The 22,459-nt window shown below is 38.8% G+C and overlaps 1 non-coding gene across 1 annotated transcript; it reads right to left on the reverse strand.

The window, feature by feature from the left end:
* Positions 1-534: 534 nt before the first annotated feature.
* Positions 535-641, reverse strand: LOC138884520 (small nucleolar RNA R71). Its single transcript, XR_011404696.1, has one exon. It is a non-coding gene; the product is annotated as a small nucleolar RNA R71 (small nucleolar RNA).
* Positions 642-22,459: the final 21,818 nt, after the last annotated feature.

The following is a 22,459-nucleotide window of genomic DNA, read 5'->3' on the forward strand; positions in this document are numbered from 1 at the left end:
AATTACGATCCTGAAATTGAAAGATCTCTTCGATTGCACAGGAAAGGACAAACAATATCTTCTCAAAGCACAGCTTGTGAAGGTATGGAGAATCAAGAAGTAGAAGACATTCAACTACTAGTCCATCTGGAGGATCAGTTTGATGAAGTAGCACCAAGGCCAGTAAACAGAATCCTAAGGGATTATGCTAGACCTGACCGCTTCAATTATGAATCTAGTGTCAGAAAACCGCCAGTGGCAGCAAACAACTTTGAAATCAGGACTGGCCTGATTCAAACGATTCAGCAGACTTGCATCTTCAATGGAGACGCAAGTGAATATCCACACAGTCATTTAATTGACTTTTTGGAACTTGTTGAAACAGCTAAGTATAATGGAGTACCTTCTGAAGCTATCAAGTTAAGGCTATTTCCTTTCTCTTTAAAAGGAGATGCCAAGACTTGGTTGCAAAGTTTACCACAAGGTTCCATCACCACATGGGATCAAATGACTTAGAAATTTTTAAACAAATATTTTTCCCCTGCTAAAACCACAAAGTTAAGACAAGACATCTCTAATTTCTTGCAGACTGACAGTGAGTCAGTTTATCAAGCTTGGGAAAGATTAAAAGCAATGTTAAGAAAATGCCCACACCATGACATTCCTGAACATATGCAGTTGTATATTTTTTATTACGGGTTAAAACCCTCTTCTGGAAATGTGATTGATACAGCTGCAGGAGGTTCTGTAATGGGAAAAACCACAGAGGAAGCATTGCAATTGTTGAACGAGATTTATGAGAATTCCATCCAATGGCCATCTGAGCGTGTAATCATCAAGAAGGCTGCTATGGTAAATCAGGTTGATGCTTTAAATACACTAACACAACAAATTATTTCTTTGACACAAAAGTTTGAAACTTTTCAGGTAAATACACAACAACCAAGTCAATATGAGGCTTGTGACATATGTGGAGGAAACCATCTGAACCATGAATGTCAAGCAAACAATCATAATGACGAACATGTCCATTCTGTCGGTTATAAACCGTACCCTTTTGGGATTCCAACGGCACAAAAGCATCCAGGAGTTCAAAGGAGCAATCCAAATGGTGCAGAGAACTCTCAAAGCTTCCAGAAGCAACAAATATAGGGTCCACCCGGATACCAAAATCCAAACCATGGTCAATCAAACTTCAGACCTTATCAGCAAGCAACTCCATATAAGCAAAGGCCTCAACAAGCTCATTCAAGTCTTGATGATCTTTTGTATAAGTACATTAAGGTCAATGAAAAGATGGAGAGACAAAATTCATCCCTCAAAAATCTATAAATACAGTTGAGCCAATTGGCAACTCTTGTTTCAGAAAAGATTCAGGGTCCCTTACCAAGCAATACAGAGAAAAATCCAAAAGAGCATCTTAAGGCCATCACCTTACGGTCAGGTAAGGAGCTTGATGAACCCTATACAGACCAATCGGAACAACAGGTAAACAACGGTAAGAACGTTGAAATACCCACTGAACCATCTGAAAAGAAAGAAGTCAAGAAAAAAGAAGAAAAGAATATTGAAAAATTGAATCCTCTCCCTGTGACAATTCCTTTTCCACAAAAAATGAAAAGAGAAAATCTTGATAGTCAATTTGCCAAATTTTTGGAGATTTTAAAACAGATTCACATCAATGTTCCGTTCACTGATGCTTTATTGCAAATGCCTTCATATGCCAAATTTTTAAAAGAAATTTTGTCAAGCAAAAGAAAATTGGAAGAAGTTTCTGTGGTAATGCTTACTGAAAAATGCAGTGTTATACTTCAAAATAAACTACCACAAAAACTTGGTGACCCAGGCAGTTTTACAATTCCATTGGGAGGAGTATATTTTGAAAAAGTACTCTGTGATTCTGGAGCTTCAATAAATTTGATGCCATTTTCTATCTTTAGAAAATTGAATCTTGGTGAAATAAAATACATATGTGTTTCTCTTCAGTTTGCAGATCAAAGTACTAAGAAACCTAAGGGAATAATTGAAAATGTGCTCGTAAGAGTAGATAAGTTTGTTTTTCCTGTAGATTTTATAGCACTTGAAATGAAGGAATGTCCTGATGAACCAATCATTTTGGGTAGACCATTTCTTGCCACAGGTAGAGCAATCATAGATGTCCATCAAGGACAAATAATTTTGAGAGTTGATGAAGAAATAGTCATTTTTGATATGCAAAAAATATTAAGATTTTTAGGAGATGAGATATCATCGTCGTATTTTTCGATTTACATGCTTAATTATCTTACAAATGAATTCAAAGATGATTAATTAATTCCAGACTCAATAGAAAGATGTTTGGCCAAATCTGGCACAACACAAGATGATGATCCTATCATCAGAAGAGAAGCCGAAATACTAGAAAAAGATTCTGAAGATGAGGAGATCCAACCAGAACAAGTTCAACCAAAAATTGAACTCAAAGTTCTCCCATCTCATTTAAAATATGTTTACCTTGAGAAAGAATTATTTTCAGTAATTATTTCATCTTCTCTTACTGCAGGACAAGAAGAAAAACTGATTGAAGTGTTGAAAGCACACAAGGGAGCCTTGAGATGGACTATAGAAGATATCAAAGGGATTAATCCAGCTGTTTGTACGCACAAAATCCTTATGGAGGATAGCTACATTCCAATAGTCCAGACCCAAAGGAGATTGAATCCAGTAATGCAAGAAGTAGTAAAAAAGGAGATCGTAAAACTTTTGGCGGCAGGTATTATCTATCCCATTTCAGACAGCCCTTGGGTAAGCCCAATTCAGGTAGTACCAAAGAAAGGAGGTATGATTGTTATAAAAAATGAAAGTAATGAACTCATACCTACCAGGACAGTTACAGGATGGAGAGTTTGTATTGATTACAGACGTCTCAATGATGCTACTAGAAAAGATCATTTTCCTTTACCATTTATTGATCAAATGTTAGAAAGAATTGCAGGATATGATTTTTACTGTTTTCTTGATGGCTATTCAGGGTATAACCAACTACCAATTGCACCTGAAGGTCAGGACAAAACAACTTTCACATGTCCTTATGGAACATATGCCTATAGGAGAATGCCATTTGGTCTATGCAATGCCCATGCTACATTTCAGCATTGCATGTCAGTAATTTTTTCTGATATGACTGAAAAATTTCTTGAAATTTTTATAAATGATTTTACACTCTTTGACAAAACATTTGAGGATTGTCTTCACCACTTGAACTTAGTTCTTAAGAGATGTGAAGAGACAAACTTGATTCTTAATTGGAAAAAATATCATTTTATGGTTGCCGAGGGAATTGTTTTAGGACATAAAATCACTGCTAAAAGGATAGAAGTTGATAAGGCTAAAATTGATCTTATAGCAGGATTACCCCCTCCCACAACTGTTAAAGGCATCCGAAGTTTTCTAGGTCATGCAGGTTTTTACATACGGTTCATAAAAGACTTTTCAAAGATTTCAAAGTCGTTGATTAAACTTTTGTTGAAAGATATTAAGTTTGATTTTTCAGGTGATTGTTTGAAAGCATTTGAGACCCTTAAGGAAAAGTTATCAACCGCCTCTATAGTTGTGTCCCCAGACTGGAATCAACCTTTTGAGGTCATGTGTGATGCTAGTGATATAGCAGTTGGAGCTGTTTTAGGCCAGAGAAAGGATAAGATCTTTCGTCACATTTACTATGCTAGTAGAACAATGAATGAGGCTTAACTAAATTATGCCACAACAGAAAAAGAGTTACTAGCAGTAGTATTTGCTTTTGATAAGTTTCGATCTTATTTGATAGGAACCAAGGTCACTGTTTTTACTGATCATGCAGCTTTAAAATATCTCTTAGCAAAGAATATGCTCGACCTAGATTGTTAAGATGGATTTTACTTCTACAAGAATTTGACCTTAAGATAAAAGATAAAAAAGGAACAGAAAATCAAGTAGCTGACCATTTGTCTAGATTAGAATACCCCCCCCCTTGAGTTTAGAGAAATAAAGGAAGAATTTCCTGATGCATTTTCTCAGTTAACTCAATTGTGACACAACCACCCTGGTTTGCAGATATTGCAAACTACTTGGTTGGAAAATGGACACCCCAAGATCTCTCTTACCAGCAAAGAAAAAAGCTTATATCTGATGCAAAGTATTATTTGTGGAATGAACCTTATTTGTTTAAAAATTGCGCAGATAATATCATTAGAAGATGTGTGCCTGAAGATGAGATGAGCAAAATTTTATATCATTGTCATGATGGAGCAATTGGAGGTCATTATGCGGCAAATCGAACAGCCTTTAAAGTTTTGGAAAACGGATTTTTCTGGCTGACTCTCTTTAAAGATGCCTGAGCATATGTTGCACAATCTGACAGATGTCAGAGAACAGGTAACATCACTAAGAGAGATGAGATGTTGTTGCAATCAATACAGGTATGTGAAATATTAGATGTTTGGGGAATAGATTTCATGGGTCCTTTTCCTTCTTCTCATTCTTTTGAATATATCCTTGTGGCCGTGGATTATGTGTCAAGATGGGTTGAATCCATCCCCACAAGGAAAAATGATGCTCGAACTGTGTGCAATTTTCTCAAGAAAAATATTTTTACTAGATTTGGCACACCACGAGTCATCATTAGTGACCAAGGGACTCATTTTATGAATAAACAATTTTCTGATTTGCTGACAAAATATGTGTCTCATAAAACAAGAACACCATATCAGGCTCAAACTCAAGGGCAAGTTGAAGTTTCCAACCGCGAGTTAAAAAAATTCTTGAAAAAACGGTTGGAATCTCAAGAAAAGACTGGGCTTTAAAATTAGATGATGCATTATGGGCATACCGAACGACGTTTAAAACACCAATTGGAACATCCCCATATAGCTTAGTCTTTGGGAAAGCTTGTCATTTGCTAGTTGAATTAGAACACAAAGCTTTTTGGGCACTAAAAGCACTAAACTTTGAATTAGACTCTACTGGTAAAAATAGATTTTTTCAGGTTAATGAGTTAGAAGAACTGAGATAGTAGCTTATGAAAATGCAAGAATTTTCAAAAAAAAAAAAAATCTGGCATGATAATTTGATCCGACAGAAAAGTTTTCAAGTGGGAGATCAGGTATTTCTTTACAATAGTCGACTCAGGCTATTACCAGGAATGTTGAAATTCAGGTGGACAGCTCCTTATAATGTTACAGATAAAACTCCATATGGTACAATTGCAATTCAGCAAAATAATGGCGAAGACAAGTTTAAGGTAAATGGACACAAGCTAAAAATGTACTTTGGAGGACATTTTGAGCAAAATCCGTCTGTCACTTTGATATATTGATGAATTTCAAAAATGAATAAGTCGAGCTGACGACGTTAAACTCAGAACTATGATACCCTACCCGTAGCCATTGAGGGTGAAGCAATGGAGCCTCATAAGTCCGATATAGATTTGGGTAATTAAATGCTTTACCAATTAATCTGGTCAATATCCAGGTTATTGTATAACCGTAACATCTCATGAAGGCCTCTGCAAAAACAGTGTCATCTACATAGGAGTAACTCCATGGTGATTGGTATGCCTAAGTAACTGGTCGGTTAGCCTTTTAATAATTCAATTCGAATGTTGGCACATGTAAATTTTCTGGTTTATATTCATAACCAGCACTTTATGACTGTTAAAGTGTTAAATTAGTTCAGTCTATTACACATAGAAGATATGTGGTCACAGTTTCTTTCAAACTTTCTTCTGTGATTGTAAATTTGAAAGTCAAAAAGATTTTATTTTATTTATATATTCTTATTTTCATATATATATATATATATATATATATATATATATATATATATATATATATATTATATATATATAAAGGATTTTCTAATATATTTATCTATGCATAACTAATTAAAGGATTTTCTAATATATTTATCTATGCATAACTAATTTTTTTTTAGTTTATAATCATCCTTTATTCGTAAGTATTGCTCTTGTACGGTTTTAAAGTGTTAAGATAAAATTTTACATTTCGTTAAACATAATTTTTTTTCATTTATGCCATCTAACTTTCAAGTTTGTTAATTTTGTTTTTATGGAGGCAAATGATGAGTATCTCCAAATATGAGAAATTGTAGAAATTGAGAAGAATTATGATCACAGACAAGTGAAATCAATATAATTTAGCTAGAACTTGCCCCATGTAACGACTCGACCGGTCGTTTTGAACTTTTTCACTTTGATCGCCAGTTCCCGGGCATGACTTGCCCCGTGTAACGTATTATGACTGATGTAGATCGTTGGTTTTGGTTTTCAGGAAAAATCAAAATGAATTTGAAGGAACAGTCTCAGTTGAAAGCTATGAATTTGAAAGGTTTGACTAAGAGTTGACTTATTTGTATATGAGCTCAGATCAGAAATTTTATGATTTGGATAGCTTTGTTGGGTGATTTATGACTTAGGAGCGTGATCGGAATGCATTTTGGAAGTCCGTGGAAGGATTTGGCTTGAATTGGCAAAGTTAATATTTTGGCGAATTCCGGTTGATAGGTGAGATTTTGATCCGAGGGTCAGAATGGAATTCTGAGAGTTGTTGTAGCTTTGTTATGTCAGTTGTAATGTGTGTGCAAAATTTCAGGTCATTTGGACGTCGTTTGGTCGACTTTTTGATCGAATTCGGATTTCGGAAGTTTTGGAAATCTTAGGCTTGAATCCGAAGATGATTTGATGTTTTGAGCATTCCGAAGGTTGGAACAAGTTTGAATTATGTTATGGGGTGTGTTGTCATGTTTGGTCGGGGTCCCATGAGGCTCAGATATATTTTGGAAGAGTTTTTGGAAGATTTTGGCGTTTTGATTATAAGCATGTAATGATCCAAAGGTCCATTTTTAGTTCTAGAGATCAAAATTTGATTTCGAGACTTTCGGAATTTTGATAATGAATTATAGGACTGTGCTAGAAACATGAGTTAATTATTTAACGAGCGAAATGGGTATTGAACTGAGCAAATGAGATCCAAACTGAGTTTCGACTGAAGGTCTATGTTCGTATTATTATTTGTGACTCATAGGAATAAGAATCATCGAATTCCGAGTTCGTATGATGGAGTTAGAGCTTTTTTAGTGAAAAGAAAAGCTGATGTAATTTTCGGGGCAGTTTCTGCATTTTTCGCATGTGTGAACAGTAACCGCACCTGCGTGAACAATATCCGTGTACAGTACCATGTACAGTAAACATGAACAATATCCATGTATACAGTACCCATGAACTGTACCGTGAACAGTACATCTGAACAGTAAAATGCGTGAACTATCCACAGAAATTCTGGACAGAATGTTGAGTTTTGTCCCATTTTCCATTTTTACCAAATTGGAGCTCGGGGAGAGGCAATTTTGGGGAGATTTTAAGAGAAAATAACGGGGTAAGTGTTCTTAACTTAATTTTGGTTAGATTAACCGAATCTATTACTAGTTTTGGCATTTAATTGGTGATTTTAGTTGGGAAAATCTTGAAAACACTCTTGGTTTAATTTGAAGATTTGAGAGTTGATGTCGGATTTTAGTAAAATTAGTATGGTTGGACTCGTAATTGGATGAGGTTTCATATTCCGTAATTTTGTCGGGTTCCGAGACGTGGGGCCCACAGGCGAATTTTGAGTGCAATTTCGGATTTTAAATGGAAAATGTAGAATTTTATATGGAATTAATTCCTATAGTTTTTATTAACTGAATCGAATTATTGTAGCAAGATTCGAGGTATTCGGAGGTCGATTTGAGAGACAAAGGCATCGCGAGCTAGAGGATTAGCCGGTTCGAGGTGAGTAATGATTGTAAATGATGTCCTGAGGGTTTGAAACCCCAGATTGGCACATCGTAGTGCTATATTGAGGTGAGACACGCGCTGAATGATGAGCGCGAGGTCTTTTACTATCGGAGATTGTGACTTGGTCCATCCCGATTGATGATTTTACCGTATATTTGATTGAAACTTATTTGTTATCATTATGATTTGGGTTGATTGCCATACTTGGGCTTCGTGCCAATTATTTGAATCCTTTGGGAATTTTTATCACTATTTCCTTACTTTTTTGACTTATATTTTAACTCTGTCCTGTTGATAATTATTGTTTTACAAACTCAGCCGCTTTTATGCAGATTTGAAAACTTAAATGATATTTCTAAATGGTATTTTGGGCTGAGAACTATTGTTTTACAAATGCCCGAGGGGCTTATGATGATTTCCGGACTGAGTGAGGCCGAGGGCCATATGTGAGGATATGCTGAGTGATATGAGGTCGAGGGCCTGAGATACTATTTATGCCATGCAGTGGCTTGAGTGATATGAGGTCGAGGGCCTAAGATACTTTATATGCCACGCGGTGGCTTGAGTGATGTGAGGCCGAGGTCCTGAGATACTTTATATGCCACGCGGTGGCTTGAGTGATGTGAGGATATGCTGAGTGATGATGCCACGAGGTGGCTTGATATAACGCTTGGGCCGTAAGGGGCCCCTCCGGAGTCTGCACACCCACAGTGAGCGCGGGTACCCATTGTTGTGAGTGAATGATACTATGCCCGAGGGGATAATATGAGTGATTGTGAGGTAGCCCGAGGGGCTGATATTATTCTGAGAGTGAGCCCGAGGGGTTGTTACTGCTCTAATATTGAGCCCAAGGGGCGGTTCTGTTGATATTATGCCCGAGGGGCGGTTTGTTGTACATGTTTTTCCCGAGGGGCTTTTTACATTTCTATCATTTTTGTTACTCACTTGTAAACTACTTGCTTTACTTGTTAGAAAAAGGGATTTTCACTTGATTTCTCACTGATTTACTGTTTAAAGTGATTTTACTGCTTCATGGAATGCCTTGTATTTTTGCGTGATTTCTTGCCTTCAGTCTTTATTTATTATTATTACTCACTGAGTCGGAGTACTGACATTACTCCCTGCACCTTGTGTGCAGATTTAGGTAAGTTTTGGCTGATCGGAGGCAAAGTCATCAGAGTTTAGCAAGGTAGTTGCCGCCGTTCGCAGCACTGCTTTTCTCTCTCCTCATTTTATTAGTCTGTATTTGTACACTCTAGGATTTCAATTGTATTTATACCCTAGTAGATGCTCGTGACTTGTGACACCCTGGTTAGGGCTTTGTCGGGCTGGATTTCTGCATTTCTTATTCATACTTTCCATTATTTGGTACTATTGAACCATGTTTATAAAATATTTGTTTTAAATTAATGTTTTAAAGGACGAGTTGGGTTAGACTGGCTAGCCTTGTCTTCACGAGAGGCGCCATCACGACCAAGGTCGGGATTTGGGTCGTGACAAGTTGGTATCAGAGCCTAGGTTACATAGGTCTCACGAGTCATGAACAGGTTTAGTAGAGTCTCGCGGATCGGTACTGAGACGTCTGTATTTATCCTCGATAGGCTGCATAACCTTTAGTAAAACTTTACATTCTTGAATTCTTATCGTGCGTCGTTTGATTCAGCTTGAAATGTAACTCTTTGAATTCCTTCCACGCGTTCGTGTGCGCACATGAGCGCTCAGTATCAGATGTGCCTTGATGGCTTGTGATTCCCCGATCAAGGGGTGAGATGTGATCTCTGTGAGTTTGATATTGGGCCAGTCTAGAGGACTTGATGCCGAATGTTTGCCTATAGCTTAAGCACCGAGGTGCTGATTGTGTGAGCAAGTATTTTTGAACTTATATGTTCTGTAGTGTCCCTATTAGTAGGAGTGATGGCTGGATAACTATGTGATGAGTATGTTAGTACTGCGAGATGTATCCATCTTGATTTGAGGTATAGCCCCGAGTTATGGGTGTGCTAAGAGTCTTTTCATGTGTCCTAGTTAGGAGTGAAGTAAATTTCATATTGCGGTATGAGTTCAGACTCAGGAAGACTAAGTGACTGCGTAATGGTTATGACGGTGGAAGGTATACATAAATGTTAGTTTAAGGCGAAAAAGGTGGGTTATCTCATGCAAAGTGTTCTGAGGTTGTACGATCCTTATGTGTCTGTTAGATTTGCGAGTGAAGGATATCTGTTGCAACTTAAATTAGGTCACTTAGTGAGTGGGTGTAACTGTTGCGAGAGTGGAATGCGAGATTTGCAGAAGAGTTAAAATTCTAGTTGATCTGTGTTTTTCACAAGCTTATAAAAGATTTGAGTTTAATCTCATTATGGTATCATGGCATCAATAGAGTATAATCATTATGAGTTATTGAGCGTGTGTTGATCTATGGCTTCGAGCCAAGTGGGGAGTCCGCTATTGAATAGTTGATTGCATGGTTATGTGCTCTAATGGTTCCAGTTCGAGGCGTATTTGTAAATCAGTTGTGGCTCGAGTAAAGGAAATTTAAATAAAGGCTATGTTATGCTTTATGGGTGTACGAGAATCAAGGAATGACTTGAGTTGTGGTTGGTAACAAATGCTCGGTGCATAGAGCAGGAAGTTGCTTGGTTATATTGGAATGAGGTCACATTCTACTATGTCAGGTGCAAATGAAGCACATGTTGTTCGGTTCGTTTAATCAATCTAACTGCGATTTGAGTAGAGTGGATGCCTCTAGAGAATGGTCCTATTGTGTTCAAAATTTTACGTGCAATAATTGGAGGATTTCAAGTTGTACTTATGGATAGAAACTGAGTTTTCCTTGGAAGATGTCAAGACTTGTGGTGTTTTCCATATTAATTGTGGGATTCTATGTATCAGTATCAGGAGGTAACAGATTTAGATCTGTAGGAAGTTCTTCAGAGCGAAGTATTTCGAATGTGGTGCTTTTGGGAATATTTAAGAGAGAATATCAAGTTAAAGATGAATTAGAAGGAAATTTAGATAGATGGGGTAGCTTGATAGTAGACCGAATCGGTATGTTAGGGATATGATTAATTCCTGGTGTGTGTTCGAGGTAATAAGTTCTTTCAGGTATTTTGCGGCGATGCTCTTAGGTTTTGATGGCTTGCTTAGCTTGATTGAGTTAGAAGGATTCAGTCCTGACAGGTCTGATTTGTATAAAGGGAACTCGGAGAGTTCTTGATGGTTTTACCGTGGTTTGGAGATGTATATTTTCTATGGGCATGCGTAGCATGGGATGTATAGTGATTTTCTTCTAGATGGGACCAATGGAAAGTTATTGGCTGGTTGAGTACATAGATGTTTGTGGCTCGGAAGGGATATGAATTTCTCGCGGTTATCCTAGAGTGGTATGTTTTATACGGTATGTTGGGTAAGACTGAGATTTGCATGTGTAAAGTCACAGTTCAGATTTGAATGGAAGGTCATAAATTCTTAGGCAGCGCGGGCAGTTTCAGATAATTAGAGAAATGAACTTCAGATGATTTGAGAAGGGATCTCCAGATGATTAAGGAAATGGTAATGTTAATTGAGGTGATTTGACGAGGGTATATGTTCCAGAAAGAGTCAATGTGATTGAGTTAATGGTACTTTGGTAGTATTGCAGCACTTCTCGTCAGGTTAGCTGCTGATATTCGGGTTAGCTTGGCAGCACCGAAGAATCTTAGAGTATCTCCCGTGGGGTGATTGGGTACTAGAGGTGAGTTATATATGAGAGTGGCGGAATTGGGATCAGATATGGTAATTCATGTGTTTTATGGACTTTGAGACTGGGAATTCTCATATACAGGTTAGCTTGTGGTTGTGGATGGCAAAATGTGGGTAAGTTAGTCAGCTAATAGTATGTGATATGATTCAGTCATTGTGGACCTTCGAAGGATTATTTATCTGTTGTGTGTAACTGGAGTTGATGTATGGTCCATTGGTAGACCTATATGGGATATGTGTCCGACATCGAGATGGTTTTGTTGACTTCAAGTTGCTGTTGGCGAAGGATGTGTGGCTTCGGTTGTTTTGAGCTATGAGCAATTATGGGGATCTATGTGTTACCTTTATGTGTTGTGAGACAATACGATCTGTTGGTTATAGGCACCTATGGTGCGGTTCTATCAGAGTTTCATAATGGAAGTCGAGCGGGAAGAGTAATTTTGTGTTGCTTGGTGAACAGCGTATCGGTTATGTCCTATCGGGTGTGCGTGGTGTATGTTATTTTCTTCACCGTGAGTATGATGAATTGCTTTGGTTAAAGATATCAAATTGTGCGTGGTTTTCGATTTCGAGCATAGTGACTTAAGGTGGTTCCATGTGGAGTAGTGTTTAAATAAGGTCGCGCATTGCAGTGAATATATGTGGAGGTATGACCTTGCAGGTTAGATTCATGTGTTCTATTCCTATGATATGAGACGGGTTCTCAGTCTTGTGTTGTGGTGGTACTAGTGAACTTGAGGTTCAACTCTTTCATTTGAGTCATTTTCATGATTTGAGTATGTTCGGATTGTTGCGTATTGATGCGCGTATTGTGCAAGTTGTGGCTTAGGTCTGTATGGATGTGTCATGTCACCAGAGTAATGTGTTGGATTAGAGGAGATCGTTGGGGATCATTAATAAATACAAACGGATTCGATTTCATCATGTTTGATGGGTAAATATCGAGGTTCGGTTCAGAAATTTGCTATGGTCCTTGCCAAAGGAGAAGTAACCTTATGGATGACTGATATGAGAGATGGTTATGATTTATTGCGTGTTTCATTTATCATTGGCAGTATATGGAAGTGTTGGAATGAGACTTTAGTTGATAAGAGGTTTCTACTGGTATTTGGGTGTTGTGTGCAGCTGCTGTGAATGGAAGTTATCGCCACATGTGTTTGAGTTACGTGGTATATCGGATAATTGCACTTGAGGTTGCAGGCATGGGTTACTACACCTAGTTCGGGTCTATTCAAAGTATATGTGTGAGGTTTTGATCTTATTGATGTTTTCAGAAGTGAAAATGTGGTTCTATGGTTTATGGGCTAGATTGGATTGTGTAATTTTAGTTAAACGCTATTATCGGACCTATATGAGATAGGGTGACGTGGGATCACCCCCGGCTATATGCATGGTAAGGTTATTCAGTGATTGGTGGGCTTTTAGAACAACTCTGGGTACGTTCGAGGACGAACGTGTGTTTAAGTGGGGGAGGATGTAACGACCCGACCGATTGTTTTGAACTTTTGCACTTTGATCGCCAGTTCCCGGGCATGACTTGCCCCGTGTAACGTATTATGACTGATGTAGATCGTTGGTTTTGGTTTTCAGGAAAAATCAGAATGAATTTGAAGGAACAGTCTCAGTTGAAAGCTTTGAATTTGAAAGGATTGACTAAGAGTTGACTTATTTGTATATGAGCTCAGATCGGAAATTTTATGATTTGGATAGCTTCGTTGGGTGATTTATGACTTAAGAGCGAGATCGGAATGCATTTTGGAAGTCCGTGAAAGGATTTGGCTTGAATTGGCAAAGTTAATATTTTGGCGAATTCCGGTTGATAGGTGAGATTTTGATCCGAGGGTCAGAATGGAATTCTGAGAGTTTTTATAGCTTCGTTATGTCATTTGTAATGTGTGTGCAAAATTTCAGGTCATTTGGACGTCGTTTGGTTGACTTTTTGATCGAATTCGGATTTCGAAAATTTTGGAATTCTTAAGCTTGAATCCGAGTGTGATTTGATGTTTTGATGTTGTTTTGAGCGTTCCAAAGGTTGGAACAAGTTTGAATTACTAGGGGATGCGTTGGCATGTTTGGTCGGGGACCCATGAGGCTCGGATATTTTTGGAAGAGTTTTTGGAAGATTTTGGCGTTTTGATTATAAGCATGTAATGATCCAAAGGTCCATTTTTAGTTCTAGAGATCGAAATTTGATTTCGAGACTTCTGGAATTTTGATAATGAATTATAGGAATAAGCTAGAAAGTTTGGTCTAATTTCATCAAGTCGCGATTGGGTTTTTGACACGAAACATGAGTTAATTGTTTAACGAGCAAAATAGGTATTGAACTAAGCAAATGAGCTCTGAATTGAGTTTCGACTGAAGGGCTGTGTTCGTATTATTATTATTATTATTATTATTATTATTATTATTTGTGACTCATAGGAACAAGAATCATCGAATTCCTAGTTCGTATGATGGAGTTAGAGCCTTTTTAGTGAAAAGAAAAGCTGCTGCAATTTTCTGGGCAGTTTCTGCATTTTTCGCACGTGTGAACAGTAACCGCACCTGCGCGAACAGTATCTGTGTACAGTAAACATGAACAGTATCCTTGTACAGTACCCGTGTACAGTACATATGAACAGTACCCTGTATACAGTACCCATGAACTGTACCGTGAACAGTACCCATGAACAGTAAAATGCGTGAACATGACCATGGAAATTCTGGATAGAATGTTGAGTTCTGTCCCATTTTCCATTTTTACCAAATTGGAGCTCGATGAGAGACTATTTTCGGGAGATTTTTAGAGAAAATAACGGGATAAGTGTTCTTAACTTAATTTTGGTTAGATTACCCGAATCTATTACTAGTTTTGGCATTTAATTGGTGATTTTAGTTGGGAAAATCTTGAAAACCCTCTTGGTTTAATTTGAAGATTTGAGGGTTGAGTTGATGTCGGATTTTAGTAAAATTGGTATGGTTGGACTCGTGGTTGGATGAGGTTTCATATTCCGTAATTTTTGTCGGGTTCCGAGACGTGGGCCCCACGAGCGAATTTTGAGTGCAATTTCGGATTTTTAATGGAAAATGTAGAATTTCATATGGAATTAATTCCTATAGTTTTTATTAACTGAATCAAATTATTGTGGCTAGATTTGAGGCATTCGGAGGACGATTTGATAGACAAAGGCATCACGAGCTAGAGGATTAGCCGGTTCGAGGTGAGTAATGATTGTAAATGATGTCCTGAGGGTTTGAAACCCCGGATTTGCACATCGTAGTGCTATATTGAGGTGAGACATGCACTGGGCGATGAGCACGTGGTCTTTTACTACCGAGGATTGTGACTTGGTCCATCCCGATTGATTTTACCGTGTATTTGATTGAAACTTATTGGTTATCATCATAATTTGGGCTGATTGCCATACTTGGGCTTCGTGCCAATTATTTGAATCCTTTGGGAATTTTTATCACTATTTCCTCACTGTTTTGACTTATATTTTAACTCAGTCCTGTTGATAATTATTGTTTTACAAACTCAGCCGCTTTTATGCATATTTGAAAACTCAAATGATATTTCTAAATGGTATTTTGGGCTGAGAACTACTGTTTTACAAATGCCCGAGGGGCTTATGATGATTTCCGGACTGAGTGAGGCCAAGGGCCATATGTGAGGATATGCTGAGTGATATGAGGCCGAGGGCCTGAGATACTATTTATGCCACGCGGTGGCTTGAGTGATGTGAGGCCGAGTGATATGAGGCCGAGGGCCTGAGATACTTTATATGCCATGCGGTGGCTTGAGTGATGTGAGGCCTAGCAATATGAGGCCGAGGGCCTGAGATAATTTATATTCCACGCGGTGGCTTGAGTGATGTGAGGATATGCTGAGTGATGATGCCACGAGGTGGCTTGATATAACGCTTGGGCCGTAAGGGGCCCCTCCGGAGTCTGCACACCCACAGTGAGTGCGGGTACCCATTGTTCTGAGTGATTGATACTATGCCCGAGGGGCTGATATGAGTGATTGTGAGGTAGCCCAAGGGGCTGATACTATTCTGAGAGTGAGCCCGAGGGGCTGTTACTATTCTGATATCGAGCCCAATGGGGTGGTTCTGTTGATATTATGCCCGATGGGCGGTTTGTTGTACATGTTTTGCCCGAGGGGATGTTTACATTTCTATAATTTTTGTTACTCACTTGTAAACTACTTGCTTTACTTGTTGGAAAATGGGACTTTCACTTGATTTCTCACTGATTTATTGTTTAAAGTGATTTTATTGCTTCAACATGGAATGCCTTGTGTTTTTGTGTGATTTCATGCCTTCAGTCTTTATTTATTATTATTACTCACTGAGTCGGAGTACTCACATTACTCTCTGCACCTTGTGTGCAGATTCAGGTATGTTTTGGCTGATCGGAGGCAAAGTCATCAGAGTTTAGCAAGGTAGCTGCCGGCGTTCGCAACACTGCTTTTCTCTCTCCTCGTTTCATTTGTCTGTATTTGTACACTCCAGGATTTCAATTGTATTTATACCCTAGTAGATGCTCGTGACTTGTGACACCCTGGTTATGGCTGTGTCGGGTTGGATTTCTGCATTTCTTATTCATACTTTCCGCTGTCACACCTCCTTTTTCAACTACACCCCGCGTGAGGGGACATAAAGGGAGTTTTTCCAATTAAGGGACAATCGAAACGGGATTTTATTTAAAGATTCAGAGTTGCCACTTGGGAGATTTATGGTGTCCCAAGTAACCAGTTGAATGCCGAATCGAGGAAAAGAATGACTCTATTTAACAGTCTGCGCACCAGAAATCCGGATAAGGAATTCTGTTAACCCGGGAGAAGGTGTTAGGCATTCCCGAGTTCCGTGATTCTAGCACGGTCGCTCAACTGTCATATTTGGCTTAATTATCGGATTTTTGTACAATTATGAACCTATGTGCAAATTTTGACTTTTAACCGCTTTTATCATTTATTATTTTAATAGAGACTTGCAACGTTGTGAAAACATATCTCAAACCACGTCACATCAATGTACCCGTGGTTATCGACACGTTTCGACTTTCATTGAGATTTGGAATTGGGTCACATAAATGTGCACCTGAGTTTAGGGAGGTAATGTTATTAAACTGCGCGCCTAAAGAGGTTAACGCGTTGTTATTCTGGGGAAAGCTGTAAAATTTGCTAAATAGCCCGTCCCGAATTCTAAATGTTTTATTTTAACCATTCATTGAGGGCCCCGCAACTTGTACTTTCACTCGGCGAGGCTCATCTCATCATTTTTTATTTAAAGGCCCAATCCTAAAGCAATCTATAATTTTCTATTTTTATTTGCCTCTAAAACAAAGAAGAAGATCCTAATTAGTTTTGCATTATGTAAGGATTAGAAGACCTGGGTCTATTGAACTCATACGCAATCAAATTTTATTCGCTTTAGGTTCTGAATGCAGTCCGTATAAATAAACCCTTATCTAAGTGTGTGCTAAGAGCCAACCAACTATAGATCTGGGCCCAGGTCCAAATGAACATGCAGTCAAAGCTAGACCTGGGCCGTTTGTGACGGTACCGAAGCCCAAAATGTCCAAAGTGGACCACTGACCTCAGCTTCAATTCTAGTTGAACGCAGAATCACTGGAACAACTTCAAATTATTTAACGTGCACTCAACAATTTATGAGAAGGGAGAATAACGTTTATCTACTCAAATTAAGGAACATTTGATCATTCGAATCTCATATTAAAATTCAGCTTACTCCACCTGTTTAACTAATGGTGATTCCTAATGAGGTATCGAGTTTTGACTAGACAGCTCGATTATTTGATTTCACTAACATCCACGAGAAGATTCAAAGCAGTCTTATTAATAAGGCATGTTCAATTCGATTAACTACTGCTATGAACTATTAATCCAGAATTACCAACACCTATACTATAACAATGAATCCCAAGCTATAAAACTTAAAGTGGTTATAATACTAATTTCAAAATCAACTATATCCTAGAAAAATAATTTAGTGGAATATATATGAAAGCGAACTGAGATTCCATTAATCAACACAAGTTAAATCAGATTGTTAGCTATAGAACTCTCATGCTTCCATGAATACACATCTAATTAGTTTAGCTAAATCTAAATTCTAGAATCTATTATAACAGTCCAACATAGTCCATAAGTTAAAACAAACAGTCCATCAGTCCATTGGGGCTCAGAATACTTAAACACAGTGGACAAATACACACATCATAAGCAAATTATCCATATATGCAACAAAAGTTTTTCACTATAATTCCGCAGCAGGAAAACTTGCTTCATTTCTATTTCATATCCGATACGAGATACTACATCAAAGTCTCGAAGTGTAACTAGTATTGACAATGCAAGAAGAAGAAGAAGAGGATCAGCAGCAGTAGCAATACAACACAGCAGAACAACGAACAAACACTGTGAGTACCAAACAGCAGGTACCAACACCTAGTGACATATGCAGCAGACCCAAGCGAAAAACCAGAAATCCAGAAGTGTTTAAAACCCAACAGAATTACCAGAACTAACTCAACACCAGCCTGAATAAACCCAAAATCACTAGAAGACCAACCAGGGAACCTCTGAGACTCTCACAATCAGAAATCAAGCTAGAAACATGCAACTCATCAACTAGAATTCTAATTTGACTTCAGGAAACTAATGCCACAGTAGGTTTTCTCAATATTTTTCAAAGTCAGGCAGTGTGTGCCAATCTTTGGACTTTTCTATTTGTTTTTGACTATCAACCTTTACTGCCTATTCCTCCAAAAAAAAAACTCCTCCTCAATGTCTAAACCTTGCTCAATTTATCTGCCCAAAAAACAGACCCTTCCCCCTCTCAAAAGCACTTAAACTAATTCCACCACCATCTTTTGCCCATGATATTCTCTTACAGCCCATTATCATGTGTCTTGAACCAAAGGCATGGGCAGCTTACAATATTCCATTAATCCCCATGCTATTATGTTTCCCAAGCCACTACTACTAGACAAAATATTAGTTTAATGATCAATTAAGTACCCTCATGGTCAGACCACTAACACTAACCCTTTCAACCCTTTTAAAACCCCAAAATACCCCTGAAAACTCCTGTGACTTAATGTCCTACCTTAAACCCTTTAATCTATACTACATCTTTCAGCTATAACCAATTCAATTCGAATTCAAATGACCGTTTAAAATAGCATTTAAATCAGATCAAATGGCATCAACAGAAGAACCCTGATTCAGTCAGAATTGAAGCAGTACAAATCACATTATTATCAGGTTATTTAATCAGAATTGAAGCATGTAAAACTAATCGACGACACTTATTCAATCGACAACACGAATTACAACCCATACAATCAATAGCAAATAAGAATCGAACATGCACACAGGTGATTCGAATCGTATTGATGGAAACAAGGATTCATAATAAAACTTAACTAATCGACGACATTTATTCAAATCGATTATATAGTTTTATCACATTCATTAACCAATGACCAGAAAAAGTTCGACCGAATAAAGGGTCATTGAAGACGGACAGAATCAATCGACAAAAGAAAAATGAAAAGTCAAATAAAACTAAACTAAAGTAAACAGAATAAACAAACACAAAAATGGAACAAACATGAAAGGGGAAAATACCTCAAGAACTCGGGACCTGGACGACCTTGATTCGAACTCAAACTCGAACTGTTTGGGGTTGAATGGACCTTAATCGAGTGTTCTCAACTGAGAACACTTCGACTAAGGTCAGTTAAACACCCAAATTCCCTTAAACTTTGGACAGAAACCAGTTTTGGTTTTCTAGGGTTCTTACATTTCGATTTGGGGTTCGAGTGTTTCTAGCCAGATTCGACTCGAACCAAAGGTGGTTCGGGCACGAGGGAGGTCATGGGGTGCCAGGGTATGAATTTAGGCTTGGTTGGGGTAGGTTCGAGTTCTGCTCGAATCTTCGATTGAAGATTCGAGAAGTTGGAGATTGATTCGAGGCAAACGGAGTGGGGATCAGGTTGAGGGTGGTTAGGAGGTTCAGGGGTGTTATTTTGGCGGTCATCGGAGCTGGCGCCGCCGGGTTTATGGTGAAGGGATGGGGTGGCGGCTATTAGGGTTCCTCGTCTCTGAAAGAGACGAGGTTTAGGAGAGAATGTGAGGGAGGGCTTGGTTTGGGGGGGGGGGTATGGTTTGGGAATATATTGTGGGGTGGGGATTTGATGTGGTTCATTGGATCGATGAAGGTTGACGGCCTGGATTAATTCCCTTAATGGGGACGACGTCGTTTGGTTTTAGTAGGGGCGGGGTGGTTCGGGGCCACGGGTCGGGTATGGGGTTACGGGTGAGGACGAAGTGATCTGGACCGTTGATCAAGTGAGATCAACGGCCCAGATTTTTCATGCCTGAACGACGTCGTTCCATCCGCCCCCAAAGATGGCTGGGTTGGACCGAGCAAGAGGGCATTTGGACTGGGCTGCAAGGGGTTATTTTGGTTTGGGCCTGGTCTATTTAATTCAAAACTGGCCCAGTCCGACTTTCTCTTTATTTCTTCCTTTTCTTTTATTCTCTTTTAATTCCTAATTACCAACTAAAAATCCTAATTATAAAATTGATAATTAGCTAAAGCATTAACTCTTAATAATAGCTATCACACGAAGTTAAACATCAAATGAAGACAAAATTACACAATTTGGACATTAAATGTTAAAATGCAAAGTACATATTTTTTGTGATTTTTCCATTTCGTAAAACAAACTTGATCGTTTAATTAATTCCTAAATTGTAAAATTAAACCCTAAATGCACATGCTACACATATTTTTGTATTTTTCTCATTTAAAATAGAAAATAAACATGCGCAGACAAAATACACATAAATTACAAACAACACAAAACTATTTTATTTTGAATTTTTGGGAGTAGTTCTCATAGGGCAAAAATCACATGCTCACAGCTGCCCCTCTTTGTCCGAAAATACAAAGAGTTTCCGTGCAAAGATAAAGTGAGCGGATACGAGCGATTTTTGCCCGTTCGGCTACTCCGTGTGAAGCATTCTTTGAAAAAATTAACCGAACCTCTTGTTCAATTAGTTCAGAATCAGATTGATTTTTTAGACTGGGATGAAGATCCATTGTGCATGCCATGTCATTAGAACCAATATAAAGGGAACTGTTCAGAAAGAGAAAAAGAAGAAAACAAAATTAGAACAAAATAAGAAAAGAAAAGCTTTCACTTTATTAAAATACGGGATAACAGAGTTTCACACTTTGCCGAATACAAAACAAAACTGGATTACAACCCTGGAATAATCCAAAAACAAGAAAGAAAAATCAGAGCCCACTACCACGACTCCCTCCGGTTAGGAAGAGGAGTAACTGCCCAATTGTTGATATTGGCCCTAGGTCCCACAAACTGTATTTCTGCCCTACTGGACCCTTCTCCAGCTTCTATCACGTTGACGTCGGCGAACAACATTTCAAAACCCTGATTCAAATCTCCATCTGACCCAATCAGAGGTCCGAGAATTTTGGGGACTGACAACCTTCTGATACCTGCTCTGACAAAGGATCTGGAAAGACGTGGAATTGGCTTGGGAAGAACCCAAACTTTCTTCAACTTTCGGGCCCGCCTTACATCTGCTGCCATAGGCTTGAATCCCAGCCCAAATGTATCCAGGTTCTTGGGCAAAGAAACTGGATGGACAATGCCCTGCAGATCAACCCCCAAACCTTTTCCTGGTACAAACCTGTTGTTTAACATTTCCGAGGCTATCATGAAGGTTGCAGCTGCGATTATGGGAAGTGGAATGCCTCTGCCCTCAGGAATTTTGTCCACTGAGACTGCATCAAAAACCTGGTAAACCCATGGGCCCTTGTCATCGTCGGTTTCTATGAATGACACAATGGCATTACTAACGGCGCCTGTACCATCATCCCCGTGTACCACAATCTCTTGTCTATCACATTCAAATTTGACCATCTGATGCAGTGTAGAAGGCACTGCTTTGGCTGCGTAGATCCAAGGTCGCCCCAAGATTATACGACACCGCCATGTCTATCACTTGAAATTCCATGGTGAACTCGACCGGACCAATTGTCAATTCCAGTATAATATCACCCATTGTGTCAGTACCACCCCCATCAAAACCTCGGATGCAGACGATGTTCTTGTGAATCCTATCATCATCAACTTTCAGTTTGTTCAGAGTGGCCAAAGGACAAATATTGGCACTGGACCCATTATCAATCAGTACTCGAGTGACCACCGAGTCTTTGCATTTCGCAGTCAAATAGAGTGCTCTGTTGTGTTCTGTACCCTCTACTGGCAACTCATCGTCAGAAAATGTCACTCGGTTTACCTCGAAGATTTTGTGCACTATTTTCTCCAAATGGTTCACTGAGAGCTTGTCCGGAACATAGGCTTCGTTCAGAATCTTCATTAATGCCCGACAATGATCGCTTGAATGGATCAACAATGATAGCAACGAAATTTGGGCCGAGGTCTTCCTCAACTGCTCTACAATGGAGTAGTCGTGTGCCTTCATCTTCTTCCAAAACTCCTCTGCTTCTTCCTCCGTCACTAGCTTCTTTATTGTTATAGGATTGGCCCTTCTCAATTCTGCGATGGCAAAACCACCTTCCCGAACGAGTTAACCCCTGGGACTCGCATACTTCTCCCACAACCTCCTTCCCCTTATGCATCACCGTCACTTGACTGTAGCTCCAGGGCACATCTTTCTCACTTGTTATCGACAACTGCATTACTGGCATGATAACAACTGGTTCTACGTGGGCCCCCTTCACAACTAACATTGGTGCGCTTGGTACTCCCTGCAACACTACCTTGACCGGCTCTAGCTTCTTTGTAACAACAGACGAACCTTTCCCCATTACCACAACTGGCTTGTCATCTACCCTTCCCAACTGTACCACTGCCTTTCCA

This window comes from Nicotiana sylvestris, chromosome 12, assembly GCF_000393655.2.
Source record: "Nicotiana sylvestris chromosome 12, ASM39365v2, whole genome shotgun sequence".
NCBI classification, from domain to species: domain Eukaryota; kingdom Viridiplantae; phylum Streptophyta; class Magnoliopsida; order Solanales; family Solanaceae; genus Nicotiana; species Nicotiana sylvestris.